The 25,625-nt window shown below is 38.5% G+C and overlaps 1 protein-coding gene across 3 annotated transcripts in view; it reads right to left on the reverse strand.

The window, feature by feature from the left end:
- Positions 1-25,625, reverse strand: part of AKAP6 (A-kinase anchoring protein 6) — a 627,130-nt gene that overhangs the window by 441,487 nt on the left and 160,018 nt on the right. The window contains exon 3 of one of the 3 annotated variants that reach the window (XM_073211384.1): positions 22,687-22,741. The exons of the other annotated variants lie outside the window; for them this stretch is intronic. The gene's annotated coding sequence lies outside the window, so the exon portion shown is untranslated. The remainder of the gene's footprint in view (positions 1-22,686; positions 22,742-25,625) is intronic. 3 annotated transcript variants of the gene reach the window in all.

Consider the following 25,625-nt stretch of genomic DNA (forward strand, 5'->3'; position numbering starts at 1 on the left):
ACCAGTATGATAGTGCATCACTTAGAATATTTTGGGCTCTAAATAACCAGAAAACTTCAACTCAAACTATATTTAAACAAAATATTTTTCCATTTATATAGTATCGCACAGTGGTAAGGCAGTACCTAGCCAGAGAGAAGCTATCAGGATTCCAGCTCTGCTGCCCTGAGATTCTCTTAGCTCTGCTCTCTACCCTAGATGGCTTCCTCCTCATGATGAAAGCAAGATGCCTGTGGCAGTTCTAGGCATCCTGTCTTGACACAATGTCCAAAGGAAAAGCAGTACCAGCTTTTCCTGTGTCTTTTCTCAGTGCTGTGGTAACCTTCCCTGGAAGTTCTCAACAGACTTCCCTTCACATCTCCTCTGGCAGATTTAGACTACCTGCACTTTTCTAAACCAATTACCTGTGGGAAGAATAAGATTACCATGACTGGTTATCCCTGCACCAGTCACAGTACCTGGGAACAGTGTAAACTATTGAATCAGCTCCAGACTTACTGAATCAGTCTTCAGGCCAGAGTACAGCAAACGGTAGTTCAACAAGGATTCCAGGTGGTTCAGGTGCACTTAAGCTTGTGAACCACTGGTTTAATAGAGTGGAATGCATGTTGGATTCTCAACCACCATAACCAGGACACTGATCAAGGGATCAGTAATTGAGGCCAACCACAATGATTAAGATGACCAAAGAGTTACTACATTCAGCTAGCATTTTTGAATGCTTGCTCCTGTAGGGACTAAAGGCCATCCCACATTATGTCACTTTGGCACACAGATTATCTCAGGGCTGAAAACAATCAAGGCCCAAAGACTCAGAAAGAAATTTGATACCCATGTCCCCACCCCCTCCCCACAACTGCATAGAAGAATTTAGATAAAGGACTTGCTCCAGGAAGAGAGCTGTCACCACAAATAACTATGATAGGGAGGAATGTGGAACAGGCTGTTAAAATTCCTCTCTATGTCTCATTGTTTCTGTGTGGCCCAGCAAACACTTGTTTACCAAACATTTACTCCTTCATATTCCTGTGAATTGTTTTCCTTTTCCTTTTAAGTCTCAGCCCCTTCACCTCAGTTCAGGATGACATATGTACCTCATTTTCCCTGTCTTTGGAATCTGTGTCTATGGATTCCCTGTAACACACTTAACTAAACTTTTGGTTTTTTTTCCTTTTGTTAATCTGTCTCATGTCAATTTAATTCTTAAACTAGCTAGAACCTCTAAGGGTAGAGGAAATGTTTTCTTCCCCAATACTCCATTCCAAATTTTTTTTTAACCTACTCTATACCCTTTAACTTTCCACAGCAACTCTGGTATTTTTTTTCTCTATTTTACATATGAGGATATGGAAACTCACACAATTTTATAGCAGAGTAAAGATTTAAATGTAGGTCCTCTGATTATCAATCTAGCTTTCATTCTACTATGCTATAGCTGCCCTAGCCTATTCATTCATATTCCAGGGAAGCCTAAATGCCTTGACATTCACATTTAAATGAAGATTTACTGGAGAAATATCCTCAATTCTACAGTCCTTTGTAGCTCCTAGAATTCTAAGGAAGTTCCAGGTTGTGTTGTCCCTGCTTCTCAGGATCCAGATCAACCAGGCCTCAGAAGATAGCCCAGAAATACAACAGAGGCTTTTTTTTTTCTCTCTCACAAAAATGTTAGGTAAACACCCAAAGGCCCAAAACAAAAAGAAATCTGAAGGCAGATACTCAAGTTTCTGTCACTCTGGATACAACTGCTACTCTCAGCAACAATGGGGCTTTTGTAAAAATTGACACATGGGGTGGCCACAAGCTGGGGTGTGATAAAACAGATTTTTATGTTGAGTGAGGAGTATAGAAGGGCTGTATGCTCTGAATACAGATGAACTAGGGAAAAAGTCTGCCCACAGAGGAAGGCAACAAGGAATCTTCTCTATCTCAGGCTGAACTTTAAGGGGAAAAAAAATTTCCCCTGATAATTTGTAATCACAGACTTACTCTTTTATGGGTTTGAGATATGGATTTACACTACCTGCAAAAGCAGGTCAATCCCACACAGAGAAATTAACATAAAAATGGGTTCCCAGATGTCCTTGCCTCTGAGGTCCTGGTTTATGAAAACAGGAAGCCTCATTATAAAGACACATCCTCACCTCAGGCCACACAGGGTTCTCACATATAACTAGAGCTCGAACCCAAAATCACAAAACCTAAGGGAACATGTCACCACAGCGAAATATCAGCAATAACAACAAACATGAGCTTCACATATGTGGGTAAAATTATAATATTTCCAGAATATCTCACCTGGCTTTAGTACATCTGCATATCAACAGGTGCTCAAGGGTGGAGAGAAGTATGGCTTTAGTGCATCTGCATCATTCCTCAGGGGTGGAGAAGTTCATCTCCATATCAAAGGGTAATTACCTGGGCAATGGAGGGCTTATCTGTACCTGAGAGGTGAGGGGGAGGGCAGGTTTTGCTTCTGCTGGAGCAGGAAAGAGAGATGGCCTGGGACTGCAGTTTGTAAGCTACAAATGGATTTTAAACTTTATTTCTCCCTTTGACTGATACCGGTTTTTAGAGACATTTTGCCCCAAAATTTCCTCTCCCCAGACTTATAACATAATTATCAGGACAGGCTAGAGAACAAGTTTTAAATTATTTTTACAAATAAAAGATGGAATTAGACATATGAGAAAGGGACAAGACACTATCAAAAAAAAAAAAAGAACTAAACAGATTAGGAAAAGACATAATATGGAAATTTCCAACTTCTATCATTCTCAACAAGAAATGTATGACCTCAATGAGGTGCGTGGGAGGAAAATTTTCCTCTACCCCTAGAGGTTCTAGCTAGTTTAAGAATTAAATAGACATGAGACAGATTAACAAAAGAAAAAAGGTGAAGTTTAATTATGTGTGTACAGGGAATCCATAAACACAGATTCCAAAGACAGTCAGGGAAAATGAGGTACATATGTCATCCTGAACTGAGGTGAAGGGGCTAGGGGTCTGAGACTTAAAAGGAAAAGGAATGCAATTCACAGGAATATGAAGGAGTAAATGTTTGGTAAACAAGTGTTTGCTGGGCCACACAGAAACAATGGGACATAGAGTGGAATTTTAACAGCCTGTGCCACATTCCTCCCTATCATAGTTATTTGTGGTGACAGCTCTCTTCCTGGAGCAAGTCCTTTATCTAAATTCTTTTATGCAGTTGTGGGGAGGGGGTGGGGACATGGGTATCAAATTTCTTTCTGAGTCTTTGGGCCTTGATTGTTTTCAGCCCTGAGATAATCTGTGTGCCAAAGTGACACACCTTGGGGCAGCCTGCTCTTGTACCCTGCAGAGAAATCAGCCTGGGGTGGAACCGAAGTTGCCAGAAAAGCAAGGGAAGCTCATTGCTTCATAATGCCCTTTGTAATTTGGATATCTAAGCAAGGAGATCCCCAAAATGCCCTGCTGTAAATGGTATTCAATACTTACCCTTATCATAACAGGGAGAGATCTTGCTGTAACATGGGAAAAAACTGGACAACAGTTAAATCACTGGTGATAGTATTTTTCCAAGTATGGAGGGAACATTTTATGAAAAGCTTTGTAAAATCTCCTGTTCTGCATATCATATTTTAACTTTTCAGCTTAATATTCATATCTTACGGTATTTTACAAGGGCCAATGTTTCATGAAATACCATATTAAAATACCTCTGATTATCTGAGTGAGTCCTCTCTATCAAACTTATAGCTTTTTGCTCTGACTCCCTAAATGAGGAATGCTCCCGTGAAAATTTATTTCTAATTACTTGTACAAAATAAAGGGAAAAATGCAACGTGCAGAGTACCATCATTTTGTACCACATAAAAATTCTATTCCAGTGTTGGAAGAATGCCAGTGTGAAGGCCTGCAGTTCAGTAATCATCACAAATTTATTCATTCACGGAGATTGCCCCACCTCTTCTGCTAGCTGGACCCAGCAGAAGCCTGAAACCACAGGACAGGCCTGAATACAGGCCTGTGTGTGAATGGCTGAAAAGCATAAGGACTGTGTCAAACCGTGCTCATCAAATTTGATTACTTCTGTCTTAATCCTTTCCTAGCTAAAGTAAAGCCCACTCCTTTAGTTTCTTCTCTGCATTCCCAGCATGTGTGAATCACCTGGCAGAATCTGATTCCAAAAGAAATGCAAAGGGTGACTTTAAAGCCAAGACCTGGTCTTGGGCTGAGCAAACACCAGATTTAAACAAAGGCTCAGAGGACACAAGGAATCCCTACCAGGGAGAAGGCCTCCTGCCTACAGGCGGCTGATTCTCCTTCCACCACGCATCAGAGGCAGAGCCTCACTGCATTGGATGACCATTTGCTGCTTGGGAGTAAAGTAAAGCACGGAAGCACCCCAGCCGTTGCACAAAAAAATACCAATTATGGTTCTTAACAAAGTTATTTATCTGAATGCACATTACACAGAGGGCAGGAAAGTTCTCTTCTCTTAGAAAGTGACAGCCTGGAATCTATGTGTAACACAAAGGTCTCTAACTTGTAGTTGATGTGTCTACAGAGTAAAAAAATGCTTGAGGGCAAAAGCAACATCAGTAGGGATTTATTTTGTGGTTAGTACGAAAAGTAGAAAATGATAGGTGATTACAGTTTTCCTTTCCAAAACCTAAGGCCTCAAAGAAGAGACTTCAGTGCAGCCATTTCCCCTAAAGACAAGTTGCTGAAGTCTCTTAGCAGCTAGGTGAACTCCAATTTACATCATCATCCGGGGTTAGCCTAGCCTTCCTTGTATATTGTGCCTACCCTTATCTTAAAAACACACAACCACGAAAGCTCGGTAAATAGCGCCTTCCTTAGGGTAAGTTAATTTAGAGCTGTGTGTTAACAAAGATATTCAAGTCATAGACTCTCTCCTCATGAAGTATATGGTTTGTTTAAGAAGACAATCATGTTTTGATAATTGTCCCATTCTGTGGGTTTCTACCTGCCTAACCTGCTTTGAAGAACTCCATGGCTCTTCCAGAAACAGCATGAGTGCCCACCGTACTTGGCTATCCTGGTAGAAAAAGCAGAGTATTTGCAAGCCTAAGATAGTAGTTCTCAAGATGTGCTCCCTGGACCAGCAACATCAGCATCACTGGGTACTTGTCAGAAACACAAATTCTCAAGCACCACCCAGAGCTAAGGAATCAGTTCTGTGACTGAGTTTCAGCAATCTGTGCTTTAACAAGTTCTTCAGGTGAATCTAATATATGCTCAAGTTAGAAGCACTGGTCTAGCATTGTTTCCACTTTCCACCTATTCAAAACCAGAGAAGTTTTGTTTGTTTGTTTTTAATGAGTTATGACAGTTCTGGCTGTGAGTCACAGCAGACACTTATCAAACTAGCTTAAACAATGAGAACATTTACTGGCTCAGGTAACTGGAAAACTAGCATAAGGGCAGGTTCCATGGTTGCCCTAATCCACCAGCCCTGGCTTGGTTTCCCCAGAACTCTATTTGAAGTCTACCCTCCTCTGAGGGCTAACTTCATCCTCAGGCTGCCCATAAGATGGCAGCAGCGACTCAGTATCAACAACTGCACACAATAGCCTCTAGCGGTAGAGAGCGGTAGAGACAGGGCTTGCTTCTAGAAACTCGGGAAACAGGAAGGGAAAACTTTCCCAGGTGTCTCCAACACACCTGTCTCTTGCACCATAGGTGCAGTTTGCGACACAATGTCATTCCTCAGCCAGTTACTGGCAGAGAGGACAGGACTGACCATCAGGCCCATTCCTGCATCTGGGGGTAAGACAACTTCCCCCAACACCTCAGATGCCATGTATGGGGATGGTGGATGCCAAAAGGAAATCAAGGTGCAGCTAGGGAAGAGAAAGGATTTATGATTGATAGGTAAGACAACTCCAGAGACAATTCATTTCCAAGAACATGCTCTTGGGAAGGGAAATCATCTATTCTTGCCATGACAGTTAAAGCTAAACATCATGAGGCTGGTAAGTCAAGACTACAAACTCTATCTCAGAGACAAACTCAGGAGTTAAGTGAAAAAGGAAAGCTACTTCCTCTTTGTTTCTTCTCCCATAATTCTCCCTCTTCTCCAACTTCTAACAATATAATTTTATATCGAAAGGCAGAGGCCTTTTGGCCATTCTCCTAGTGATATGAATACACATTATAGATAATTAATGACATATTTCACTCACAAAGAATGTATCCTGGAGCTATTTCCATAGCTTACCAGACATTAATTACAGCAGCAATTCTAAGACAGGCACAGTGCTAAGCAAAGGGAACAGAATGGTAAATTAAGGTGAGACCTTATCTCTGGGACCCATAGTGGAATGGACAGACACGTGAACAAATGAACACAATGCAAGGTGCAGGAGGCAATAACAGATGCAGGCCCACACTGTACATGTACTACAGACAACAAAACAGTGAACTTCATCTGAGAAATGAAGTATACTCCAGTAAGGTTTTTCCAATATAGGGTAAAAAATGGTGTAAGTTCCTGAACAATCCTTAGAAGCCAGCATAGATAACATAGCATTTTATCTGTGTAACAAAGCAGCAGATTTGCCCTGGGGCAGGACGCTCCACTTAAGTGTTGGGGGCTCAAGGGCAGTATCTATTTGTTTTGAGATATGTTGAATGTATCTTACTACCAATTATATAAAGTACTAGAACATGCAAATAACTTACCACTTAATCAATGAGAGCATGTGCAAGGTTATCACTATAATCCTGTTACTATCATTTGCCTTTTCATATACTTTCAGAGGTGGACAGAAAGGGGATGGAGTTGTATTTTGCCTGCTGGGAATAAAATACATCCCTGGGTTTCCTGTGATTATATATGGCGGATATGAACAGGATCTGTTCTGAGTGCCTGGTGAAAGGGAACTGAGGAGCCCCAGGTTAATGCTGCTGCTCCTTAATTCCTGAAATCAGCTCTAGCATATTAACCAAGGCCCTTGGAAAGGAAACCAAAGTGGTCCTGACTTAAACCAGGATCTACACGATATGAACAATGCTATTTAGCAGACAATTTTCACATGCACAATTTGTTTTGCCCTACAAGTTTTCAGAGACTGGGGTCTTTTTCCTTCTTTTCCTTTAGTTTCTAAGAATGGCAAGTACAGAGCCTTTAATATAAAAAATAAATCTGTATCTACAGGTCATGAACTGCTTCTCCAACTAAATGACAGAACCCACATTTTTAAAACTACATGTTTTAGTTGACTAGGAAAGGAACCAAAGGTCACCCTAGCAAAAACAGACACACGCAAAGAACAAATGTAAGTTCAGGGGTACTTGTATGTCGTGTCTGTGCACGTATGTTTGCATTCAGATGTACAGAAGAGAAAGGGAAAGAGAAGTATTGTGTGATGTGAATATAAATTTCTCTAAGAATAAGTGACCTTGACTTCACTTTAGCCTGCTTGTCACTGTGCATCAGTGACCCCACATTTCCTGTGCACCAACACTTTTTATTTTATTCTTTTCTAGATTCTGATGTTCCATCTCACCCTATAGAAATACAATACCAGAGATCATACTCTATTCTACCCTGTAGTCTCAGTTTGGGACATGTATCACCCTCATCTTGTAACATATATTTGCCAAACTTCTTTGGAATCCTAAATCTTTGGAAGTTTAAAATATTTGCCTCAAGCAAGCAGAGAATTTATTCTTTGTGAGTGACACTCAAGACATTATGAATGTTCAATAAGGTTTATTGATAATAACAGTAGGAAAATGACCTAATAAGAATAGCATCAGAAAAACTTCTCTTGAAATACAACTATCAGATGGCTTCAATTTAATCTACTGTTCAAAGAAGACCTTAATGAATGTGATACTATCAGTTGTTAATTTCATACTTGAAAAAATAAAATTCACACACATATGTTAAGGATAATCATTTAACATGACTGTAGACAAGAGTCACATAACTGCTATGCAATGGAACATGGATTTAGATCCAGGTGTGACTCCAAAATCAGTGTCCTTGTTCCCTCACGGGTTCAGGACGTTGATACAGAGGCCTACTGCCCTTTCCGACTTTCTTGCTGTATTTTCCTCATTCTTTCTTCCTTAATAGATTACTATACTAAACCTGCATGTCTCCATATTCCCTTAACCATCTCTTTTTGTCCTTTCTCTTGGCTAATTAAAGCTATTATATACATCCATGTGCAGGCTAATGTCTCACTGGCACTGGGTTGCTCCTTTACTTTCATTCTATGGAATACCCGAAGAGACAGGTCTTTCTTGCAACTCTCCTGGAAGATCTGCCTGCTGAGTGACCTGTTCCTCACTGACAGTGCCATCCAGTACATAAATTCTTTGCATCACACAGCTTGGTATTTTTCCTTGCTTCATTTACCTTTTACTCTCAATTCTCACCACCTGGGTTTGTATCTTCACTTGGGCTCTGCTTTCTAGAGAAACTAAACAAAGTCTCTTACACTTTTAATATTTAGGATTTTTATATAGTGTAACATTTAATTTTTAAAATATATTTTTAGAGCAGTTTTTGACTTACAGCAAAATTAAGCTAAAGGTACAGAGATTTCCTATGTACTCCCTGCCACCACATATGTACTATCTCCCCCACTATCAAAACCTTGCACCAGAGTGGTTAATTTATTACAATCACTGAATCTACATTGTCGTATCATTATCACCTAAAGTCCATAGTTTACATTAGGGTTCGTTCTTGGTATACATTCTATGGACTTTGACAATATATAATGATATGTCACCATCAGTATACTATATACAGTATAGTTCACTGCCCTAAAAGTCCTCTATGCTCCATCTATGCACCCCTTTCTCTCCACCAACCTTTGGCAACCACTGATTCTTTCATTGTCTCCAGAGTTTCTCATTTCCCAGAATGTCATATAGTTGGAATTATAGTGTATGTTGCCTTCTCATACTGGTTTCTTTCACTTAGTAATATGCATTTATTTTCATGGCTTGATAGCTCTTTTCTTTTTAGTGCTGAATAATCTTCCACTGTCTGGATGTATCACAGCTTATTTATCCATTCATCTACTGAAGGACATCTTAGTTGCTTCCAAGTTTTGGCACTTATGAGTAAAGCTATTATATACATCCATGTGCAGGATTTTGTGTGGACATAAGTTCTCAACTCATCTGAATAAATACTAAGGGGCACATTGCCAGATTATATGGTAAGAGTATGTTTAGTTTTGTAACAAACTGCCAAACTGTCTTTGAAAGTGGCTGTACCATTTTGCATTCCCACCAGCAATAAATGAGAGTTCCTATTGCTTCACATTCTTGTCAGCATTTAGTGTTGTCAAAATTCTGGATTTTGTCCAATAGGTAAGCAGTGTTGTCTCACTGTTGTTTTAATTTGCATTTCCCTAGTTACATATAACATTAGGCATCTTTCCAAATGCTTATTTCCCATCTGTGTATCTTCTTTCATGATGTGTCTGTTTAAGCTTTTTGTCCATTTTTCACTCAAACTGTTCATTTGCTCTTTGCTGAGTTTTAAGAGTTCTTTGTATATTTTGGGTAACAGTCTCTTATTAGATATGCTTTTTGAAAATATTTCTCCTAGTCTGTGGTTTATCTTCTAATTCTCTTTACAATGTCTTTTGCAGAAGTTTTTAACTTTAATGAAGTCTGGTTTACCAATTCTTTCATTCATTATTTCATTTCATTCTTTTATTTCATTAACTGTGCCTTTGGTGTTACATCTAAAAAACCATCACTATACCCAAGGTCATCTAGGTTTTCTCCTATGTTATCTTCTAAGAGTTTTATAGTGTTCCATTTTACATTTAGGTCTATGACCATTTTGAGTTAATTTTTGTGAAAGTCTGTGTATAGATTTTTTTTTTTTGCATGTACATGTCCAGTTGTTTCAACACCATTTGGTTGAAAAGAATGTTTTTGCTCTATTGTATTGCTTTTGTTCTTTTGTCAAAGATCAGTTGACTATATTTGTGTGGGCCTACTTCTGGACTCTATTCTGTTCCACTGAGCTATCTATTCTTTCACCAATAACACACTGTCTTGATTACTGCAGCTTCATAGTAAGTCTTGAAGTCAGGTCATATCAGTCCTCTTTTGTTCTTCTCCCTCAATATTGTTTTGGCTATTCTGGGTCTTTTGCCACTGCATATAAACTTCAGAATTAGTTTGTCAATCTCTACAAAATAACTTGCTGAAATTTTATTAGGAATGCATTCAATCTGCAGATCAAGTTAGGAAGAACTGACATGTTGACAATATTGGATCTTCCTACCCATGAACATGGAATACCTCTCCATTATTTAGTCCTTCTTTGGTTTCTTTCATCAGAATTTTATAATTTCTCTCATATAAATATTGTACATATTTTGTTATATTTATATTGTTTCATTTAGAAGGTATTAATGTAAATTTAATTGAAAATTTTGAAATTTGTTGATTTCAAATTCTGCTTGATCACTGCTAGTATAAAATAAATTTATAAACTTTTTGTACACTAACCTTGTATTTTGCAATCTTTCTATATAATCACTCACTAGCTCCAAGAATCTATTTCAGATTTTCTCCATAGACAATCCACATAGGCAATTGAAAATAAAGACAGTTTATTTCTTCCTTCCCATTCAGCATACATCTTACATACTTTTCTTGTCTTACTGCCTTAGCTAGAACTTTCAGCACAATGTTGAAAAGGAATATAAGAGGAGACATCTGTGCTTTGTTCCTGATCTTAGCAGGGAAGCTTCTGGTTCATGAGCATTAAATATGATGTGAGTGTAGGTTTTCTCATACATGTTCTTTATCAAATTGAGGAAGTTCCCCTCTATTCTTAGTATTCTGAGAGTTTTAATCACAAATGAATGTTATACTTTGTCAGATACTTTTTCCACATCTATTGATACAATCATATGACTTTTCTTCTTTAGCCTATTGATCTGATAGATTAATTGATTTTTGAATGCTGAACCAGCCTTGCATACCTAGGATAAATCCCATTTGGCCATGGCTTATAATTTCCTTTATACATTGTTGGATTCAATTTGTTAATATTTTGATGTTGCATTGAATTTTCATATGGAAGTGTACTTTTCTACTCTAAAAGTGTGACACAGTTACATTAAAAACAATAGATAAAATAGAAAAGAAAGAAATACGATGTTAAAAAACAATGCATGAATTTTATTTTAAAAAAATAAATTAATAATAATAATAATAAGGGAGAAATGTGGGATTCACATATAAATCAAGTATAAAAATCAAACGAATATTCATATTTGACCTGATTGTTTATAGTTCATAATGCGTGATCAAAACCGAAAGTTTCTGTGATGACTGCCCTGCCCTTGTACTGTTCACCAAGAACTTATTCACTATGTAAGAATTTGTTCACCATGTAAGAACTTGTTCGTTATGCTTCAGAAGATTGGAGACTGACGAGAATTAGGCTTGAGGTGGATTAATGATTGTGCATTGAGCATTGAGTCCCCTATACAGAATTTTATTGTTGTTAACAACCATTTGATCAATAAATATGAGAGATGCCCTCTCAAAAAAAAAAAAAAATAATAATAATAATAAATAAATAAAAAGTAAAAAAAAAAACAATGCATGAAATGGAAAAGAAAGAAATACCATACCATATCTTACTAACTAAACAAATCAATGTTTTATCATTTTCCTGTATATATATACACTTCTGGTAGCTGGGTTTTTTTTGGTTTCACATAATTTCTAACAATTATTACAATGATAATGTTAAAATTCCTTTATCTGGTTCATAAGTTAAAAGGCAACATAAAACTTACAAATGGTAGTTAAACAAGAATAATATTTAGATAGTTAAAAGAGTTGTTAGAACAAATCATGCTTTTTGGATACCTATTTTGTTGTTAAACTGAAAAGAGGACAACATATGTCAGACAGTCTATTCTACATTTATATTTAAGTAGTAGACAGACCTGGATGTTTTTACCTCTGTCAAAAAAAAATTTAACTGAGAAAACAGCTGATTAACTGTTGGAACTGTTGAAACCAATCTCTTGAAACTCTGGTTTTGATTCATCATTAAAGTTACCCCATGCTCCAGAATGTAATGGGAAATACTGCCACAGTGGTTAGTTTTATTCCCAGGCCACTACTCTGGATTAACAACATATTCAGGTAACAAACCAAGTGTGGAGAAAAACCACTCGCTAGTCTTGCCTCTTAGTAAACATACTCAGTACAAAGCATATTTCTAAACGAAATATTTTCATGTGTACTCACATATTCATTTTCAGTGATAAATAAATGTCCCTTGTGAGAATGGGAGACTTTTTAAGAAATGAGTTTTACTTTCCATAATCCTTAGATTTAGCCATACAATGTAATACAAGGCAATCACTTTAAAAGCAGTAAACATGTAAATTATTTGATGTAAAATGGCATCCATGACATACTGTTGAGTTAAATATGCAGATGACAGGAGACTTACCCTTCAGGCAATGAAAGACTAGCCAAGTCCAGAATTATTCTCCCACCATAAACAATAAGAAAACTGGATAAAATATATAAGACAACCTCTTTCATCAGACTAGGTGAGGCACTCCTTTTTTAAGGCCAATCCTGCATTTGCATGACCCTGAGAGTGAATGGCTTCTTAAATTTTATACCCTTGGTACCTCTCTCAACCTAGTCTCAGCTCTGGTTTTTAGGCATTGGACCTCAGATATGACCGTGATTACTGGAAAAGGAAAAATAAATGAGATCAGCCCTACAGGAGACCCAGATTTATGCCTAGAGGCAAATTCCAGATGATACTGCAGGGACAAAGAACCCAAAAAGAGCTTACTGTCTCACTGAATTGAGGGGACAGAAACTAGAGTTTGGGAAAAGCATGGCAGATTAAACTGGCAGGGCAGAATGCCACAGAGGAGGAAGCTATGAAGAGAAAGAGCTCCAGAAACATGAGTAGGAACCTCCTGGAGTTTGTGACTGAATATAGTCTGTTCATGCATGGTACAAAATTCCACAAGGCCAGCCAATTTCCTAGGAAATAGCAGTTAAAGAGAGATGCAAGCTGATCAATTCCCAAAGCTGACACAGAACTGGAAATCATTGTAACTCCCACTTGCCGGAGTAAAGAAACTTCCTGGAATGTAAAAGGTATTCAGTAGTGATTCCAGAACAAGTCATACCCTAGTAGTAGATCTAAATTACCCATAAAGTCTGCTCTGCACCAGCACTATAATAGCTTACGAATAAACTCTAAAGTGTTGAAGTGGTTTGCAAATCATCTAACTTCTATAAAATGTTCAATACTCTTTAAAGAAATACAACAAAATCCAGCATTCACAGTGTAAAATTCACAATGACTGGCATCCAATTAAAAACAGTGACAGAACATTTTCTATCTCTTAGGTAAAATACATACCCATAAATCCCAGATAGTCATTGAACTCCAAGGAGGATAAACACAAAGAAAATCATACAAAGGCATATCATCATCAAACTGCTGAAAATTCATATTAAAAATAATATTAAAAGCAATCAGAGAAAGGAAAGATACTTTATGTAACAAAGAACAAATAAAAAATGATCATGGATTTCTTGTAAGAAACTATGCCAAGCAGAAGACAACTAAGTGACATTTTTAGTGTACAAAAGAAAAATAATGACAACCTAGAATTCTACAACCAGCAAAAATATCGTTCAAAAACAAATTATTTTTTAGATAAAAGCTGAGAAAATTTATCACCAGCAACCTTGTACTATAAGAAATGTTCACGGAAGTTCTTTAGGCAAAAGGTAAATAATACAAAAGAAATGTGATCTACACAAAGAAATGAATAGCACTAAAAATGACAAATATGTGGGAATATACTTAAATTTTTTTCCATTTAAAAGTGTCTTTAAGAGATAATTGACTGTTTAAAGCAAAATTATAACAATGTACTGTGGGATTTACAACATATATAGAAATAAAATGTATGACAGTAGCACAAAGGCCAGGAGGGGAGAAATTGAAGATTGTTAGATTCATGTAGTGCATATGAAGTAGTACAATGTTATTTGAAGATAAACTATGATAAGTTAAAGATGCATACTCTGAACTTGAAAGCAATAAAGCAGTATAGCAAATAGGAGATAAAATAATAAATATTCATTATAAAATTATTAAAATAATAGATATCTGCCCAAAAGAAAGCAGGAAAATGGGGAAAGGAAACAAAGGATAGAACAAGTAGAAAACAAACAGGAAGGTACTAAGTTTAAATCCAACCTCATTAATAATTACATTAAATATAAATTGGCTAAGCATTCCAATTAAAAGGCAAACCAAGACCCAACTGCATGCTGTCTATAAGAAACTCACTTCAAATACAGAAACACTGATAGGCTAAAATTAAAAGAATGGAAAGATATACCATACAACATCTAGAGTGTCTATTTCAATGTCAAAGTGGACATTAGAACAAGGAATAATAAACACCAAAGAACAAAAGGGACATATAATAATGATAAAAGAGTCAGTTCATCAAATGGATATAATAATCCTATAGAACTTCAACTTCTGAACAGAGTTTCAAAATATAGGAAGCAAAAACTAAAGGAACCAAGTGGAGAAATATTTTCTTCTATAAAGTGTCTTTTCAAATGTTTTGCCCATTTTTACTGGGTTGTTACTAAATTTTCAGAGTTCTTTTGAACTCATTGAATCATACATTTAAAATGGTGTATTTTAGTTATGTAAATTATACTTCAATAAAATTAATTTTAAAAAATAAAAGTAAAGCTTAAGTTAGGAGAAGGATTAAATTGTCACCTGCCTCTTCAATTCTTGGATTCAGTAAAAGTGACTTAAAGCTTAAATAAAGCAGACTACACAACAAGATGTACAATATGTTCACATTTGTATAAAAACAAAATGTAAATATAAATATGCATAGATAGATGTCAAGAAAGAAGTTCCCTAAATATTTATATGGGTTGTTCTCAGGTCTGAAACATGGGTGAATTTTACTTTCTGAATCATACTTTTACTCATGTCAATCAATAACATCATCATCCCTCTGAAGGTCTTTATGTAGCAACTGATGCCCTACTTTCCCTAAAAATATACTCATCTGTGTAAGGCTCAAAAGCAAAGCACTAACACCACATAAGACTGGAGAGTCAATGTGATAAATCTCAGGTAAAAAAACCTTCAACATTTCCTTTCTCTGCAATTCCAACTCAACTACCCTCCTTAAGATGCCTTGTGCTCTCTAGCTCTCTCTTTTCCATTAGCCAGATGAATCAAGATATGAAGGATATCATATCATTCCAAACTAAAGGACACATTAAAGGACTATTCCCTGCAGAAGATTGTATTTCTTCTCACCCGATTCATCTTCCAGGATTAAGACCCCACCCTGCTCTATCACAGACTGTCTAAGGGAGCCTCCTTCTCCTTCAAAATCTTTATCTCTGCCTTGTTCCTACTGCAGAACAGATCAGCCTCTCCTGCCTTCACCTCAAACTCAATTCTAACCAATCCTTTTTTTTTCTTGAGTCTCTCAGATTGTGTTTGTTTTCAGACATATTTGATACATGCACATGTCCAGGGTGCAGTAGAAAGCCCACAGAATACAATTCAGAATTGTGTCTAGACCCTACTCTGCCTTTGATTCACTGGTGAGCTCTGGAAAGTCTCTTAGCAACACTATACTTCAGTTTCTGATTCCAGGAAATGGAAAGCTAAATTGAGATATGTAGTTTCACGGGGAAAGGTATTCCCCACCTGGGGCAAATCCCCAATGAAACCAGTGAAACTGAAATCAGTCAAGGGAAAGGACAGGTTAGGAGAAACTGTTTTTTTATTGCGCACAGCTTGCTCAAACCTACTGGCTAGGCTCAGCCTCATCAATCTCCTCAGGCCATTGCTCACCCTCTCCCCTTTCTCAGTTCCAACTAGCTAACCCCATTTGGTGCTCTGTGTCTCTGTAGCCACAGGTAAGCTCACGTCCCCTCCAGCCCCTTTTGGGAGGAACTCAATTGGGAGGTCCTTGGTGACTGGCAGAAGCCAGAACCAATTATGTAACAGGAAAGGAGGGGAGAATGGCCATTATCTCTCCACCCCTTGCTCTGGAGGCTGTGGGAGGCAGCTGTGGTAAATACCTATTGCTATGTAAATGACTAAGGCTAGGCAGGAGATTCTGGAAATTCTGCAATTTACCCCATAAGATATTTCCCAACTCTTGTGATAGAATTCAAGAGATATTTTCTGCTCTTTAATAACATTATGGAATACAGCCAAATTCCTTCTTTGGTACATCTGAAAGTCTGGCATATATATTTCTGTCTTTAAAAATGCAGGTGAAATATATCACCTTCATTTTCAGGGACACTGTTGAATAATGGGGCCAATTCCCAAATCACAGAATTAATATAATCTAGCAGAAGATGAAGCCTTCAAATAAATATTCTCTCTCTCCCTCTCAATTCTCTCCTCACCCCCATCCCTTTCCCTTATCCTGCCCATCCCCCATCTTCCTTCTACCTCTTCTTTCCTCTCTCTTCCTTTCTCTTTGCTCACTCACAGATGGCCTGAGTAGAGCAGCACAACCAACTATTAGAAAGCTAGCAACCTTGCTGAGCTGTATTTAGGTATAAGATTAATCTCAAAGTCATTTATGCATGATTACCAATTTATGCTGATTTAGCTCACTTAGAAATGGGTTAAGAGCAATTCCCGTCCCTATCAGCTAACTCCCATTAGCTCTATGTGGACACTTGCTGGTTATAGCCCAAGGCTGTCATCCAGTCAGTGATTTCTGTATAGAGGAGGAAGTTTTAAGTCAGAATCGATTGAGAGGTTGCTTTCTTCCAAACCAGAGTCCAGGTGGACCATACAGCTGCTCTGTCAGCTGCCCAAAGGTCAAGAAGGAGCTGGTTTCAAAGGACATGCTTTAGAGGAAAGCCAATCTCTTAATATGTTAGATTTTCACATATATGTTCAGGGACATGTAGGAACAGAAACAGCTAGAGCCAAAAAGATAATGAACTTTCAGCTACTACTGGAAAACTTTTCCCCAGTCAGTAATAAAAGTTTGGAGGAAGGAAATAAACTCTTCAATGCAGAGAAAGAAAGCTGTAGACTCAACAACAGGATATCAGAGAAGATCTGAATAATCCAAGAACAGAATCATTTCAGTCAAGGAGTGCTGCTGACTTCCTACTTTGAAGGCACTGGCCTTGGAATGTGAGAATAACGCTCCATCCATGCTATTCGCTCTTTGCTTTAAAGTAACATTTAGCAATCTGAGGTCTTTCACACTTAATCCCTTATCTGCTTTAACAAAGTTCCTAAAAGAATGTGGTTGTGTGTCACTGAGGAGAGAGATCTGGGTAGAACTGGTCCCAAGAAACAACTGCGGATCCTGTAGCCAGAGCACAGAGAAGCAGCCCCTTTTACATTGGTGTCTAAACAAGATTTATTCCTGCTGAGTGTGGCATATACTACATTGTGGCAAATGCAACATTTAAAAAACAGAGGCCATTTATGGTAAGTAAAACAATAATAATAATCTTATTAAAATAGAATTTCCATGTAAACCAAAGCCATCAGAAGATAAAAGGGAAGAATTCATTTCCTTCTATGGCCATGTGACCCGAACTCCAGTGCTTCAAAGATTGAATCAGAGTAAAAATTTAAATAAATGCCTTCCATCTGCATAATGGTGGCTACTTTTGCCCCTCAGAACCTGTGCCCCTCAGTTGCATAGGCCCACCCTTCTTTCCAGGATATCATGAGGCTAGAGGGGATTTCTTCTCAAAAGTGAGGTCAAAGCAAGAGCTGTAACATGACAAGTGAAGTACCCAGAAAGTAGTCTAGAACTATTTCTCATTTCAAATTTACTCTTTGCAGATCTGCCTAATGCCAAACAGATAGAAGCATGTAATAGTCATAAAATCCCTGTAAATTCCATAAGCACACATTACTGTAAGTGAAATCAGTTTTTGCAGTTGTGGCCTTCATCATTAGCACCATCCATACCCCTTCACACCCATCCTAACCCACCCCGTTCTGATCCCTCCCCACCCCCTGCACATACAAGCACAAAACATTTTCAGAATTTGGGCACACTGGGCACTTTGCCAATGATAATCTTGCTTGCTAAAGCCTCAACAAATAAGAATAATGTGGACTTTGTTTTCCCCTTTTCAGGGAGCTCATTAAAGGGTGGGGCTGTACCACAAAACAGGCTAAACCAGTTTATCAGAGACACTGTAACTGCGTAATGAACACCAGCCTGGAGCCAGGAAACTGAGGTTCTGGTCCTAGCTCTACACATATTTTGACCTTAAACAAATCATTTCACCTCTATAAAACTCAAGAATTAGGGTTGAGGGCCCCTCCATTACCAAAACTCTATGATTCTATGACTCCCTATAAGTAGCCATTATCAGCTGTCCCTTGCTTCTCGCCTCCCCATATCACTAAGTAAAAGTAACAAAACATGAACTGACAACCTTAGAACTCCCAGGAGTATTACCTCCCACTCCCCCATGAGAATTTATCTATGGCATCAAAAATACCCTGAATATTCTGCAGATGAGGGCAATGCAAGACACAGACTATACCCTGGAGACTGCCTATTTTTCTGGTATTGTAAGAATTAACCTGCCTAGAAAGAAATCCCTCCTCTCATCATTCTAGCAAGACAAGAATACAAGATTCTTCTTGGCCTAGAGCATGGTTTCACAAATTAGGGGATTTTGCTCCTTCATAGCATTCCCCAAACCTAAGCCTCTAGTTTGCAGGTTTACTAACCCCTGATTGGTGACCCTAATTCCAGCACTGAACACCACATTACTTGTGGCCACTAGCTGGTCATGAACCAGTCCTTTTGCAGCCCACCCCTGATCACTTACAATCACAACGCAAAGGAGAGAACACGAGTTGGCTGAGGGGATATAGAATGGCAGTAAGAGAGGCAAATGGAGCTACACTTCACCAGGGCTTAAATTCTCATGGCAGGAAATCCTAATTTCAAAAGGATGCTCATTTTGAAAATCATCCTTGAAAACCCATTAGTAAAGAATTAGAAAATGTTAGAGACTGCTACTTAGCCTCTCAAAACACTGTTTTTCTCCAGGGTTGGAACATGATTCCTTGGGTTAAGCCAGAGATGAAAACGTTGGCTTGCACTCAGGAGCCTTGTTTAAACTCCAGAATCACCCCGAGCTCAGGAAGATGCTCCACTCCACCCTGACCCCACCCCAGATGGAGCTGAGATCAACTGAGGAAAAGCAAAAGCATGAATTCCCTCCCAAGGAAGCTCCAGGGGCAAGCCTAGGCTTACCGAATGAACAGGCATGGAGAATGAGTCACAATATTTAAGTATCTTTCCAAATGCTCCTGAATTTCCACATGTTAAATGTCACATGATGACATTTAACTATACTATCACCAGGCAAGCATTACTGGACTGGCCAAATTCAGATATTCTATCTCAGCCTCAGAATATATCATAAATTACAGGTTTCAGAAACTACTCACTCTAGAAAATAATATAGGCTTAAGATAATGTATCTGCTTTTTCAGACTAGAATAGGAAATGATAATACCTTTATGTATACATACACACACACAAACACAGGCCTGTCTTGTTTCCTATTAAAAAGTATTGATCTATTCCTGTGGCCAGAATGTAATATAATAGTATTTTTGACAAACAGTTAAATAACAGATATTACTTTAAAGATGCTTTAAGACAATTACTTTCTTGCACAACCTAAATATTTTGCTGATCCTTGAAAGTAGTTTAATCTTCGGCTTCTACTTCTTGCTGAAAAAAAAAAATCTGCATTCTGCTCTTCTGAGTAGAATCTTACTACTCTACCTCATAATAGCAAATAATCTTCCTAAAGCAGTAGTTCTTTTTTAAGCAGGGGTTGTAGGGTTCTTAGGTATCAGGTAACTTAAGAACTGGAGGCGAGAGGGTGAGGTTGGGTAAAGATACCAAAAGTGTTGAGGCGATGGCTATAGCACCCTTCGTTGGCCCACTGTCCAGTCCAGCTGCCACCCCCCTCCTGGCCTAGGGAGCCATATCCAAGTCACTGCATCCTTCTCTGGTGGTATAGCTTCCCTCCCACACAAAATAAAACCACTGCATTCCTCTACACTCCCCTTCCACCACAGACAATGAACCCCAGGAAGTATCTATCAAGGGCCTGCTCCAGACAAGCTGGCTTCAACTGTACTTGAACGCTGCCATGCTTTCCTTCTGAAATGAATGATGAATCAGGGGCACTGAGGACATCATGCTACTGATCATAGGCATTCAGCAAATCTTCTAAGCTAAGGTATCTATAACATTTATAGAGCACTTCCAACATGCTGAATATTACACTAAACACTTTTCATGACTCCTCCCTACAACCCTTGAAGTAGAAATAATTATTCGCAAATTACAGATGAGGAAACGAGGCTACCAAGAGAGTATGCAATCTTCCCAAAGCTCTCACAGCAAGTACATGGTGGGACTAAGACCTGAACCTCAGAGTCTCCTCTGAAACCCTTCTCAGTCACAGGGGTAGACTCCAGGCAGAATTCCAGAGGCAAATTCCCGGCTGATGGCTTACTTGGTGAGAGGATTGGAAAGCACAGTATCAGCAGAGCAGAAGTGAAGCAATGGGAACAGCAGCAAAAAGCACAGGAGGGAAGGGAAATGGATGTTTGTTGAGGAGCTGCTAGGTGACTCACAGTCTGGTGAGGTATGTATTATTAATGCTCTTTTCACAGACAAAGGCAGTGAGACCCGGAGAGTTAAGTAGCACACCAAAGTTTAGTTGGGACTCCACTGAGCTGGAGCTGAAGAGAAATGTTCCTGGACGGAAGAAATCCATCTAGGGAAAGGAAGGGAGGAGATGAGATCCCACAGCAAGGGGGACCCTGCACCCTGGGCAGGAGAGTATTTGGGGGCAGAGGCTTGAGAAAAAGGCTGATGAGAAGCTGAGAGAAGAACCTGCAGCACCTTGGGAAGACATTCCACTTGGAGGATGCTTTGGGCCGGATGAAGTAAGTTAGAAGCGAGGGCAGGACAAGAAGCAGAGACCTCAAAGAGATGGTATGAAGCGCGGTGGGGAACTAAAGGAACCGCCGCCTCTGCTCACGCGCTGGCTCTGCCTTCCTGGCCATCCATCCACAGCAAGCTGTGCTCTGCCTCCTATTTCCCCAACTGCAAAAAACCCAGATCTGTCTTATTTTTTTCCCTCTCCTTTAATTGCTCAAACAATGGAACTGAAACATACTTTTATTTTATACATTTATTCAGTAAGTCCTCTCATTCAATTTTTAAAGTAGCTAAACAGATAATTTTCTGTCTCTATTGTTGCACAGAAACATCACTAAATTAACTTATTCTCTTCATAAGTTAGGGGACCTTATGGATATTTTCTACCTTTCTTTAAAAGAAAAAGGTTCCTCATCCTTACCACAGATTAGGTAGTTTGGCTGCGTTCTCCCACTATATTATCACTTTTTACAATAAGACTGGGGGTGTTGTGTGTTTGATTTACAGGCCCTGCTAAACACACTAAGGGAAAGCTAAAAGAGGTTCTTATCTGGAGTCTTCTCAGAAATCCTGAGAGGTGGAATGGTCTGAAGCAGATGGCTGTTCTCTGTACCCAACTAAAGTGGTTTTAATGATACGGGTTACTTCTCATACAACAAGGACTCCAGCAGCAGATGATTCTGGAGGTGTTACAAGGGCTTCAGAACACCACTTAGGACCAGAACTTTCTGTCCTTCTACTGGACCGTCCTCAGTGTGTAAGCATTGTTTTCCCTTATAGGAGACTTTTAAAAATTATACCTTTTCTAACTATATGCCTCTTGAAGAGGGATTCTGTTAAAATGTTTTATCATTTTAATGTCTGAACCAGAATCTTCAACATAAAACAACTTGAAGGCCAAATGCAAGTGAAAAGGACCTCTCAAAATCCTCATTTATTGATTTGTACCTGATCTGAGGTAGGCAATTAGGATGGGGATTGAGAGAGAAATAAACTATAAACTGCACTCTCCAGGAGCTTTCATTCTGGCCCAGGAGACACATAAAACAGATTATCACAGGTCACCTTACCACTTGCCACAAGTGAGGAAAAAAACTTTCAATGGTGTGAAAACAAGTTTGTACTGGGAAGTGAGGGGAGGAAACAGCTGTAGTCATTGGTAAGAAGTGATGAGGTGTGGATGAGACAGTAGAAGCAAAGAGTTGAGAACATGGGAGACGCCGATTTCCAAGGTGTACATGTACCGATTTTGTTAAATGAGAGGCAGAGTGATAGGGAGGAGATGTTGTTAAGGGCAATTCACAGGTTTTCAGGCTAGATGGAAGGCGATGCCACTCGCAGAGATTAACACAAAGATCTTGACAGTAGCTGCTAAGCTCAGCTTTTAAGTGTTGAGTTTGAGGCTCTAAGAGGCATCCAAGATCCAGAGATGCAGAGCTCAAGCCTGCAACCAAAGTGCACAGGCGAGATATCTATGAAGCCCCTCTCAGTTCATAAGAAGGGCTGGCATTGTGGGAAAGGACCACAGCAGAAAGGAAAAGGAGCAGGAGGTCTAAGGAGAGGAGGGACAGGGAGTGAGGACCTGGACAAGATGAGGGAAAAGAAAAAGGAAATGACAGAAGGGACAGTCTTTATACTTTACCTTGTAGGAAAGATATAACGCTACCTCAGGTGTCCCAGACCTTCTTCAGGCAACTCTGTAAAATAAGAGAGCAGAATAGAAACAGAAAAAACACAACCTGTATCACAGAGGACAACTGGCAACAGCACAGAGGCAGGAAAAATGAGAAATAAATTAGGTCCTACCTTGCTCCAAAATATATTTAATAAGATTTTTTAAAGGGGAAAAAAAAGCTAAGCAGTCTGAAGTAATTTCATACAGGAGAAAATGATCCTACACTTTTTAATTGTCCTTGAAGGAATTACTCTATTAGATAATTATTAGATTCACTTATCTGGAAAATGCATTTATTTAAGTGAAAAGCATTTGTGAAAGTATCAAGACAAAAGAATTATTTCCATTTATAAACATTCATGTTTCTCCAATCATTTGAAATGAAAACACTATCCTAAAAAGAAATAATTGGTTTGGGTCATCTTAATACCTTTAACAGACTAGGAAACAAATCAGACCAGTTTGAAGGTCACTTTGGTTGTAGAGCCTAATAGAACATGCACATGAGGACAATCAATAAATATGCTTTTCCGGTGATGACAAAGCTGGTCCCTCTTCCCCAGCAGGCACCAACTCCTCAGTCACTTCCCTTTCTTCCAGGCATGAGCTCCCACTGACTTCAAAGGAAGCTTTAAAAATGGATGAAAGCAAAGACCATACATTGACTTCAAAGAGAGAGCCGAAAACAGAAGATATTTCAAGGAGGAGGAGATAGAGTTGGAAATTTTGTTCCCCTTATTATTTCATGCTTAATGAATACCATCAGCATTCCCTGTGCATTCAGCCAAAAGTGTGTTTTCTTCCCTTTGCAACAATTTCCATTTTGATGACATCACAATAACTTCATTATTTTTTTTAATTCTAAAGTTTGCTCTAAATATTTCAGTATTACTAGAGTGATGCTAAATGTTAGTATTTTCCCTATCTGATATGGTTGTCATGACAATACAATTTTGTCACGCCATGCAAAATATTGCCTATTTAATTGTATACCATAAATGTCATATGGGAAATGATGAGAATTAGTCTTGGATAGCCTAATGTTCTTTTACTATACGTAGCCAGATCTGATCCTCAGGTCTCTTTTCCTCTCCTAAATTGCAAATCATTTAATATAATAAATTTAGAACTTTAAGTGGCCACCAGGTCTGCTGTCTCTCTAAGTGATGATTATCAATGTACCACCACCACCACATTAACATATACAAATTTAACTAACTTACTCTTCATGGCATTGAAGAGACTCTGAAAATAAAAAATATACTCCAAGAAGGATTTGTCTTCACCACAAAAAAAAAATCTCAAGACTCATTCTAAATAATTATAATTAATTAGGGGCTCTTAAACGAGTATTGTAAGCTAATAAAACTCCACCAAAGCCTTCTAAACTCCTAAGCATTCCAGCATTCTACTCTTGATGTAGCACATTCAGCTAACAAGCAAACAAACAAATTTGAATGCAGGTGGGGTTGATGTGCAGAAGGAAAGCAGCCAGTTCCCCCAAATGCCCAGGCCCTTCTTAAGGACTTCCATGCTCCGTGACCACCTGTACTCATCATGGACGGCTCATCCCCCCCTCTACATGACTCACCCTGGCTTATATACACACACATGCTCGCTCGATCGCTCTCTCTCTCTCTCTCATACAGACACACACACACACAACTCATTCTCTACATGATTTAACCACAGATGGGCATTGTGAGCTGCACAATGCAGAAAAGAGTGTGGGAAGGAGTCCGAGAAGTCACTCTTCTATCTCCATGGGGAAAACAGAGCAGGGCATAGCTGAATGCATTATACATGTCAAGGACAAGAAAGATTTGACACAAGATAGCATTTGATTAAATTTCATTCAAGGACTCACAAATGAAATAATGAAACCAATGGGAATACTGCCAACAATAAGTCAGAATGAGCAAGGACAATAATTACATCAAACCAGTAAGAAAGTTTAAATGGTATAGGCATGCACTGATTTATTCCAAGTCTGACTTTAAATTATAAGACAAGACTAGACATTGCTCAAGAGAAGTAATGTTCCCAAGACCTCATGGTATGTCCTATATGCAGTTAGGACAGAAATGACCAGATTGTTACCTTTCTCAGTTTACTCCTCAACTGAGCCCCAAAACAAAACAGTTCAAATGAAAACAAAAACTGAAAATATACATTCTCCTTATTCTCAAATAAAAGCCTGAAGTCTGGTTTGAGTCAATCTGCATCTATGTTTTGAACCAGATAAGTCCTTTTAAAGAGAATTTTCCTTTAAAAAGAAGTACTTGTGTTTTGTGCATTTTATCTATCCACAAATAATAAGAGAACAATTACTATATAACAGGCACTGCTCTAGATCTTACGTAAGACCCCAAAATGAAATAGACATGGACTCCCTTCTACTGGGCCATGTGAGGGGTGGCCATTAAGAGTGAGAGGCAGAAAAAGCTATGTCTCAGTTAAAACCATTGAAGAAAAGTTAAGTCATGTTTCACTTGCAACACTTCAGAACCCTAGTTCTGAGGGAAGTTTACAGATATTTCCATGAGGAAAAGGGAAATGGGTCCTAGTCAGATCATTCAAATAAGTTTGGGAGATACTTGGTAGACAAAGTTAAAATAAGTTCTTTACTGCAAGACTGCCCAATACCTTAGCTGGGCTAATGTAACTTGCAAATTTCCAAAAGGCGAATAAAGTTGGCAGCATTTCTCAGACTTATTTGACCACAGGACACATTTATTATTTTTTTTTAACAGAAATCTCATGGAAGTAGTGACCTACAAAACACTTTGGGAAGCTTTAGTAGAACTTGAGTTTGTATAGAAGACATGGAGCACTCCAAATTGACCTGTCAAGCAAATAAAGAAGAATTAGAAGAAAAATTTGGAAAGGTAGGTTGTGTTTAGATT

This window comes from Manis javanica, chromosome 8, assembly GCF_040802235.1.
Source record: "Manis javanica isolate MJ-LG chromosome 8, MJ_LKY, whole genome shotgun sequence".
NCBI lineage: Eukaryota > Metazoa > Chordata > Mammalia > Pholidota > Manidae > Manis > Manis javanica.